This window comes from Nicotiana attenuata, unplaced genomic scaffold, assembly GCF_001879085.1.
Source record: "Nicotiana attenuata strain UT unplaced genomic scaffold, NIATTr2, whole genome shotgun sequence".
NCBI classification, from domain to species: Eukaryota; Viridiplantae; Streptophyta; class Magnoliopsida; order Solanales; family Solanaceae; genus Nicotiana; species Nicotiana attenuata.
Window position 1 is genome coordinate 104,353 of NW_017671058.1, and position 10,276 is coordinate 114,628.

The following is a 10,276-nucleotide window of genomic DNA, read 5'->3' on the forward strand; positions in this document are numbered from 1 at the left end:
TTTGCGCTCGTCAAAGATATAAAGTCAAATTCAAGTGAAAATTGTTTACCTCCAATGTAGTAGTGAAAATGCTTCCCAAAATCTCCACCCCTCAAAGTCTAGGGTTAAAAATACGAGAGTATGGTTAAAGTCCCGAAATTATATTTCCCTGCGATACACTTCGCGAATGCGGCCATTGCCTCGAGTTCGTGAAGTAAAAAAAATGCACTGCCTAAAATTAACCCTTTGCGAATGCGGCCCCTAGCCCGCAAACGCGATGCACAAACTCCAGGCCTAAGCGAATGCGGGCTCTCTCACACTAACATGAAGGCCAAGCCCCAACTGCTTCATCACTCGCAAACGCAAACCCTCTGTTTTGAACCAATACAAAAACATAGCAATTAGCAACGAATTTTAGCGACAAAGCAACGGAACAACGACGAAAGCAAAATTTGTCGCTAATTGTTGACGCGAAATATTGGTGCTCTCAATTTACCTACGGATTTAGCGACAAAAGGTGAGCGGCAAAATTTCTTTAACTATAGCGACAGATTTAGCAACGGAAGCTAGACTTAATTTATTTATCAAAATATTTTAAAACTCCTTGCTAATGGAAATTTCTGTTGTTAGTTTTTTTTAAAGAAAAGTAAAGTTATTTTTACTGAGAGAACTGTATCTGTAGCTAATCCGTCGCTGATGACCACACAGTAGAACAAATATGGTAAAATATCTAGTCGCTTCTAAAACAGTAGAACACACACGAGAGAGCAAAATTAGCTGGGAAATAAACTTGGTAAGGGATTTCAAGAACAAGAGCAAAACCGGTAGCCGGCGTGAATCTAAGGTTTGTAGATGGCTTTGTTTCTTCTTCTCTTTCTTATGCTTAGTACTAATTTTGGGTACCAAAAAAAATAAACTACCGATTGTGCATATTATCGAGTATGTTTTCCTAAGAGATATTTTGTTTAATATATGAAACTAACAGATTCCTTTGATGGTCTAATTAATCTTCTTCCGCTTATCTTCTTAATCTTTTGTCCAGATCTACAAAAAATTTCTTCACATAGCTTTAGACAAAAAAAATTTTATATTGATTGTTGATTAGTAACTTCAAATGGGTGTTTGAAAAGATGAATTTTTAGGCTTCTTTGGTTTAGCTCAGTAGGTCTCAGATGCTTGCATAGCTTGCTACAGCTGACCCAGGACATGACCCTTGACAGGAAGGTGTGAAGGTCGAGGAATAGGATAATAGGTTAGGTAGTCTAGATTATTCATACCGGTAGTGTTAGTACGTACTCTCGCATTTGGTTGGTATTAGGTTTATTTGAATACCTGTGTTTTTTTTTTATTTCAACAACCTTACTATCTTGTTATATATGATGCTTTTACATGATTTCTCGATGTTGTCCCGTCTTGATTTCTTGTATTATTATTGTGGTACCTATGCTTTCCTAAGCTGAGGGTCTATTGAAAATAGCCCCTCTACCTCCACAAGGTATGGGTAAGATCTGCGTACACACTACTCTCCCCAGATCCCACTATTTGGAATTATACTGGGTATGTTGTTGTTGCATTGATAATGTCGACAGTAGGGTTTATACGAAAAGTGAGCAATTCTGGTGAAATTGTGAAGAATTAAAGAATATAACAAAAAATATGCATTCATAGATTACTATTATTTTTGATAGTCGGTCTCGTCTCTATCGCAAGTCGCACTTGTTAAAAAGAGTAATAAAATCTGGAAGCATTACAATTTTAATTAATGCTATGGGTTGAGCTTTTTCTTTAACCCCATAAGTTTTATAACTTTTTCTTGAAGTTTCCTATACATTTGTCTTTCTGCCCAACTATTTAGTTTATTCAAGTTTAAAAAAAATTCAAGGACGCATATGGTTAGTAAATCGCAAAATTATTTCATATATAAGTTTTGGCTCTGATTTATATGTTAATATTCCCTTCAGTAGCTATATTCTTTATATCCTTATAGTAAGGTTCTCTTTTCCTTATCATTTATTTCAATAAAAAATGTGAATGACTTGTTCTATTTAATTTGGATTTCAGGCATTTCACATAATGGTTTAGTTAGGAAAATTATCTCAATCAATTCTTCCCTTTAGAACATTCTAATTATCTTACTGATCACAAAAAAGGAAGTTTGATTATCATGTTTTGTTTCTACATTAAATAGGAATATGGATAATTTAGAGTGTGCTTAGATGTACAAGAGGTTGGATGGACGAGGGGGTATTAATTCTAATTTTGTAACTGGTGTGGATATCTTTCTCCTATTTGTACGTTCTCAGCGAAATCCCATGAGCGGTGATAATGTTCGATGTTCATGTAAAAAATGTCACAACATTAAATACATGGATGTTGAAACAGTTAGATTGCATCTTTTTAAGTTTGGATTTGTTGAAAACAATTATTTTTGGAAGTATCAAGGGGAAAAAGATGTGACTAGTGTGACGTCTTCTAGCAGTGATCTATATGGTGGTGTTCAACCTGCATTAGGATATGATAATCCATACTGACAATTGATTTTAGATGCAGCTGGGCCCAACTTTGGCCAGGGTTCAAGTTGGCAATCTTATAGTAATACTGAACTTGAGTTGTCTCATCATTTTGAAGCTTCAATGGAGGACGAGGCTAATCCTTCAATCGAGGAGGAGTCTAATCTTGAGTCTCAAAGGTTTTATGATTTTCTAAAGGCCGCTGATGCAAAATTGTACCCTGGTTCTACCTTCTCTCAACTTGTAGTTTCTAGGATGTTAAATGTAATGACCTGACCGGTCGCTTTGAGATCTAGCGCATCGTTCAGCGTTCTGACACCTTGAGTAGCTTCACTTCAGGTATTACGACTTAAACGTGTGGTCAGAATTGAATTTCGGGAAGTTCCGAGTTGATTTTAAAGGAAAATTCTCATTTCAGAAGCTTTAAGTTGGAAGGATTGACCAAGGTTTGACTTTTTAGTAAATGACTCGAAATTGGGATTTGAAGGTTCCAACAGGTTCGTATGATGATTTGGACTTGGGGGTATCTATGGATCGGGTTTTGGATGACCCGGGAGCGTTTCGGCGCCTATTGAGAAAAGTTGGTATTTTTGAAGAATTTTATAAATTTGGGTTGAAGTGTATTTTAATGTTATCGATATCCATTTGGTATTCCAAGCCTGACAATAGCTCTGTATGGTGATTCTGGTCTTAGGAGCGCGTCCGGATGTGGATTTGGAGGTCCGTAGGTCATTTCGGGGTCATTTGGAGAAAGTTGGAAATTTGAAGGTTTTTGGAAAGTTTGATCGGGGGTGGACTTTTTAATATCGGGTTCGGATATCGATTTCGGAAGTTGGAGTAGGTCCGTAATGTCAAATGTGACTTGTGTGCAATCAATTGGACGTGATTTGATAGGTTTCGGCATCGAATGTAGAAGTTTGAAGTTCTAAAGTTCATTAAGCTTGAATTTGGGTGTGATTCATGATTTCGACGTTGTTTTCTGTGATTTGAGGCCTTGAGCAAGTTCCTGTCATGTTTTGGGACAGGTTGGTGTGATTGGACGGGGTCCCGGGTGCCTCGGGTGTGTTTCGGGTGTTATCGGATCATTTTGGGCTGCATTAGATGCTGGTTTTCTGATTTCTGGTGTTGTTCTTCGCGTTCGCGAGGAGCCTCTTGCGTTCACGAAGAAGCTTTTTGCTGCTGGGACTTTGTTCTTCGCATTCTCAAAGAAGGAATTCCTATCGTCCATCATCCGATTTTGGGAGCTTATATCTTGCAATCTATAAAGAATTTCAAGATGTTCCAAATATGAAAGTTGTAGCCCTTTGTGTCTAATTTTCAGAAAATCAAACCATTGGGAATTTGGAGTTGTGTACAAAAAGTTATGGTTCGTACACTACAGGTTGTCCGGGAAGATGTTTGGAAATCACGAAGAAGAAATTTGTGTTGCACATGGCTGATTTTGGCAGGTTATATCTCGAAATCTATAAGGAATTGGGAGATGATCAAAACATGATATTTGTAGATCTTGGTGTCTAGTTTTCATAAAGTTAAATCATTTAACATTTAGAGTTTTGTACAAAACGTTATGATCGTTATACTAGAGGCTGTCGGAGAAGAGTTTGGAAATGGCTTTTGAGAATTTTGTTCATCGCGAACGCGATGTGAGGCTCGCAAACGTGAAGAAGGAAGTCGGGGTCGTGTTATATGTCCTCTATTTCGAACCTTTGAGCCATTATTTCGTATTTTTAGTTGGGAACCTCAGGATTTAGCGATTTTGGAAGGAATTTCACCACAAAACTTGGGGTAAGCATTCTTGACTCACTTGTGATTATATTTCATGGATTAATCTTCATTTTCGACGTTAGATTATTAATTTCAAGAAGAAATCGGAAGAAATTTCTATAATTTCTCAAAAAGAGTTTTTGACTTTTGAATACTGATTCGGAGTTAGATTTGAATGAAATTAGTATGGTTGAACTCGTAATTGAATGGGTTGTCGGATTTTGTGAGTTTCGTCGGCTTCTGAGACGTGGGACCCACTGCCAACTTTTCGAGCAGAGTTGGGAATCTTTATGAATTGTTAAATTTCAATCATTGAAGTATATTTTTGATTAATTTGCATGTTGTTTGACTAGTTTCGGATTGAACAACACCAAGTTGGGGATTTAGAGCAAAATTGTGACCTGGAAAGTGGCCTTTAAGACGAGGTAAGTCTCTTGTCTAACCTTGTAAGAGGGAATTTACCCCATAGTTGATTTAAATTATTATTTGCTACTAATAGTGGAGGCTACGTACGTACGAGGTGACGAGATTTCGTGCGTAGCTACTACTGATGGCTATGTCCGGGTAGTCTTAGGTTTACACCATGCCTTGTTGACACCGTCATTTGATTATGCTTATTATTTGACCTTTTTTTTAGCAAATTATACTACTAGGCGGATTGCCTAGTAGCTATTTTTTTAATAATAAAATAAAAAAAAACACAACGGAATATTATTTGCCTTGAATAGAGCTGAGATAGAGGATCTCAAGATTTAAAAGTTTTCAGTTTGAACTATTTTACGAAATAATTGAGGAATATTACAGTAATCTTGAGAAATCTATGTTCACTCGCAACGCAAGTATATTCCGCGAGCGAGGTAAATTCCACTACTCTCATGGGAGCGGTCGTTCGCCTCGGCAGGTTAATAGATGCATCTATGGTTCGTGCCATTCAAATTTCGGCAGTGTATAGTTTATATATTTGTATGTTGGATCGGATCGTACGACCTCGGCATAATTCGTGCCTAAAAATTCTTGAGGCCCAATTATAATTGATATTGTTTCATTGGCTTGAGAGATTAATTTGTTAAATGATGGAAATTAATTTGGGATTTACCATTAGTGAAAGAATTGTTTATGTATTTCTTGTTATTGAGTGTTCAACTGTATTTATATAATCCATGCTTAATTATAATTTCGGTACTTTATTGTTAGCCCATAGTAAGTGTTGAAGTTGATCCCTCGTCACTACTTCTTTGAGGTTAGACTAGATACTTACTGGGTACACGTTGATTTACGTACTCATGCTACACTTGCTGCACATTTTGTGCAGGTACATATATGTTTAGAGGTCATGTGGGCGCAGAGGTCGCGGGGACTTACAGTGAGCTACATTCTATGTATGAACTGCAGCATACAGAGTCCCCATCGGAGTTATTTTCATTCTCCTATCTAATTTAAATTCTAGACAGGTGTTGTATGTTATCATATTTCCTTGTTGATGCTCATGCACTTGTGACACTGGGTCTTGGGGTTCCTACTGGATGTTTAGTATGGTAGTTCATGTAATTATCATTGTTTCACCCTGTAAATTCTATTTCATATGATTTAATTAATGGAAATTATGATTTCAAAGTAATAAAAATGAGTAATTAAGTGGATCAATCAAGGTTGGCTTGCCTGACGGTGGCGTTAGGCGCCATCACGACCTATAGTAGATTTTGGGTCGTGACAGCTTGGTATCAGAGCATTAGGTTCACATAGGTCTCACGAGTCATGAGCAAGTCTAGTAGAGTCTTGCGGATCAGTATGGAGACGTACGTGCTTATCTTCGAGAGGCTAGAGGGTTGTTAAGAGCACTTCCCTTCTTGATTCCTCATCGTTCAATTTGATTCCTTTGAATCTTATGCTTTTACTTCCTTCCTACTCATTCTAATACGATGTTGAGCGCTCGTGTCGATTGAGTGTTGACACCCAATTTTTCCCTATATATTATTAATATGCATAAATACTCTCAAAATAGCATATATATATATATATATATATGCATATATAAGCATGCACAATGTCCTTATAATTTTTCTATAATTTTGAATGTTTTAAATTGATTTATTTCTTCCTTTTTTTTTATGAAAATTCAAATAATTATCCTTCAAATTATTGTTGTGATAATTTAACCATCTAAATCCTATATTTATGCCAAAATATCGCTTAGATATTTTTTCTGAATTTTTTATAATTGCATTTATATTTTTAAAGTCAATTTGCATATAATTGCAATATTAGCCCTATTAATGTACAATTACGTTTTATATGCATAAAATGATCTTCTATATTTTTTAAATGTTAAATATCTATTTCAAACATTTTTAGTACACGAAATTATTATTTTTAGAACTCATTTATCATTTATTATAAAATGTATAGGGTTCAATTGGCTATTTAAAACTTAGCCAAATCATATTTCAATTATAGCCTTAATTAAACCCAATACCCCAACCCAATTTCAGATCAAAATACCCGACCCAAGGCCCCATCAGATCCTGGCCGTTGATCTTTTAGATCTACGGCCCTTGTTGGTTCTTTCCATTTTTAATTCTAAACAACCTCTAACCCTAATCATTTTCCATATACCGCCGCCCTAAAATTTCCTCTACTCTCAGTACACTCTTAACCCAACCCTAGCCCTTCAATCGCCGACCTCCCATCTCCGGCCATCTCCGGTGACCTCTCATCGTCTCCTAAGCCTCCAATGGCCTCTCTCATGCCATGCTTGCCTTCTCTAAGGTCTTCAAGGGCCCAGGGCCATGCCGACTTGCATATAGGGTTCATCACCTGTCTGTTCTTGGCTACTCCAGTGTGATTTCAAGCAAAATCATGCTATATTTGTTATGATCCTTGGGATTCTAGACAGGTTCCTTCATTTCTNTCTAGCTTAGTATAAATAGAACATTTTACTTTTTTTAGGTCATCTGTTATCTTGAGAACACAGCTGCGCTCGTGAGAACAACTTTTGTAGCCATTTTTGGCATCTTAGCTTCAAATTAACGATAGATTCTTGTACTTTAATTTAGTATTTCATTAAGATGTCTTGTTCTTCATCTATTTCTTCATTTTCTCCTTCAAGCATGAGTAGCTAAACCCATTAGCTAGGGTTGTGGCTCAACCCTAGTGTGGGTAATTGATAGGTGTTGCCATCTAGGGTTAGATTGACTATGGGTGTTTGCTATTTGGGTTGATTTTATGTTTTAATCTATAAATTGGTGGTTGCAAACACTGATTTATGCTTGGTGGATTTGACTACTCTTGAGAAAGAGAGTCTAAGTCTCCAAAATTGACCTAACAAGGAATTGGGATGGACTCATGAGAAATGATAGTCCCAATTAACGGGTTAAACCTCGAGAGAGTAATCACCCTACTTGAACCCTAGTTGCTTGATCTAATTTGCCTACCCATTTGGTCTCGAGAGAGTCAAGTGGGAAAAATCACTCTCTCTACCGAGAGGTGTGAGAGTGGGTAAAATTGTGCAACGGTTATAGCATAAGCCCCAATTATGTCAATCGAACCTTAGTAGCATCTACCCGTCAATTAGCCACCTAGGCGAAGTCATGACCCTAGTGCCCTTCTTCCCATTAGATACAACCTTAGCAATTATTTCGTAGCATAATCTAGTTTCAATTAGTAGTTTGATAATAGTAGTTTATAATTGAAAAGCCCAAAAATGTTGGAAGTGATATTTAGAACAATTACACGACTCTCGTCTAGATAGATACCCAGCTCCAATTTCTAGCTCTCTGAGGAATTCGATCCCGACCTTCATATCGGGTAAAAGCTATTGCGACCCTCTCTTCCTACTTTATAGTAGAGTGGAGTTGGCAGCGATCAACTCCATACCTGCATGAGGCTAATCCCTGCCTCCCTACTTGCATGAGTCTAATCCTTGACTCCATGAGGCTAATCCTTGCCTCTCCATACTTGCATGAGGCTAATCCCTGCCTTCCTACTTGCATGAGGCTATTCCCTGCCTCCATATTTGCATGAGTCTAATCCTTGACTCCATACTTGCATGAGGCTAATCCCTGCCTCCCTATCTGCATGAGGCTAATCCCTGCCTCCCTATCTACATGAGGCTAATCCCTGCCTCCATATTTGCATGAGTCTAATCCTTGACTCCATACTTGCATGAGGCTAATCCCTTCCTCCCTATTTGCATGAGTCTAATCCTTGACTCCATACTTGCATGAGTCTAATCCTTGACTCCATACCTGCATGAGGCTAATCCCTGCCTCCCTACTTGCATGAGTCTAATCCTTGACTCTATGAGGCTAATCCTTGCCTCTCCGTACTTGCATGAGGCTAATCCCTGCCTTCCTACTTGCATGAGGCTAATCCCTGCCTCCATATTTGCATGAGTCTAATCCTTGACTCCATATTTGCATAAGGCTAATCCTTGCCTCCTTACTTGCATGAGGCTAATCCCTGCCTCCATATTTGCATGAGTCTAATCCTTGACTCCTTACTTGCATGAGGCTAATCCCTGCCTCCCTATCTCTATGAGACTAATCCCTGCCTCCCTACTTGTATGAGGCTAATCCCTGCCTTCATACTTGCATGAGTCTAATCATTGACTCCATACCTGCATGAAGCTAATCCCTGCCTCGATATTTGCATGAGGCTAATCCTTGCCTCCTAATTTGCATGAGGACTAAGCACTGTCCCTTTTCGCACAAATATTGCTCTATTTCTAGTACTACTTATTTGCTTTTCGATCGGGCTAGGCTCTGCCCTCCATTTCACAAGACTAAGCCTTGTCTTGTTAACATCATCATTGCATATCATGGGCTGAAATATCGCCAATCTATCCAAAGGCGTCATAGTCTAAAAGGCATCATCCTCATAGCCGGAAGACACCATGCCATGTCCTGAGAATCTCTCTCAAATTTGCATATCATTATTCAAAGGCGTCATGGTTCGGAGGCACCATCTTCATGGACCGAAAAAAACATTTCATGGCCTGTGAATCCCTCACTGAACAATTCATGGCCCACGACGTCATGGTCTAAGGACTTCATCTTTAACCGTCCAAAGACAACCTTCATGGTCCAAAGAGAATTTGCATCATGTTTAAATTTCCGCACAAGTACATGTTTGTAGCATCTTTTTTCTGCAGGTAACCAGCAAGCAACCGCTATCCTAGCAGGAGCAATCTCTCTCCGGTTCCTCCAACTGTCCCGAGCCTTAACCGCTCGCCATAGCCGCTTCCGCATCGCGTGTCCATTCTTGCAATAATTTCATCGGCATATTCCGCAGATGAATCCAGAACTACACATGGCCTGATTCCTGTAAAACCAAGGATATGTAGGCAGCTCAGAAGCAAGGGTGCGGCCTACTCAAACCGTTTCGCTCGGTCAAAATTGGCCATCATTTCTTTACCCGAAAACTCTTTCATCCTTCCCCGGCAGTTGTTGATACCCAATTTTTCCCTATATATTTTTAATAAGCATAAATACTTTCAAAATAGCATATATATGCATATATAAGCATGCACAAGGTCTTTATAATTTTTCTATAATTTTGAAGGTTTTAAATTGATTTATTTCTTCCTTTTTATTAATAAAATTTCCAATAATTATCTTTCAAATTATTGTTGTGATAATTTAACCATCTAAATCCTATATTTATGCCAAAATATTGCTTAGATATTTTTGTGGAATTTTTATAATTGCATTTATATTTTTAAAACCAATTTGTATATAATTGCAATATTAGCCCTATTAATGTACAATTACGTTTTATATGCATAAAATGATCTTCTATATTTTTTAAATGTTAAATATCTATTTCAAACATTTTTAGTACACGAAATTATTTTTCTAGAAATCATTTATCATTTATTATAAATTGTATAGGGTTAAATTGGCTATTTAAAACTTAGCCAAATCATAGTTCAATTATAGCCTCAATTAAACCCAATACCCCAGCCCAATTTCGGATCAAAATACCCGACCCAAGGCCCCATCAGATCCTGGCCGTTGATCTTTTAG

At 37.7% G+C, this 10,276-nt stretch overlaps 1 long non-coding RNA gene across 1 annotated transcript; it reads left to right on the top strand.

The window, feature by feature from the left end:
- The first annotated feature begins 641 nt into the window (after positions 1 to 641).
- LOC109205584 lies at positions 642 to 5,804 on the top strand. The gene is made up of 2 exons (XR_002064702.1): positions 642 to 823; positions 5,566 to 5,804. It is a non-coding gene; the product is annotated as an uncharacterized LOC109205584 (long non-coding RNA).
- Positions 5,805 to 10,276: the final 4,472 nt, after the last annotated feature.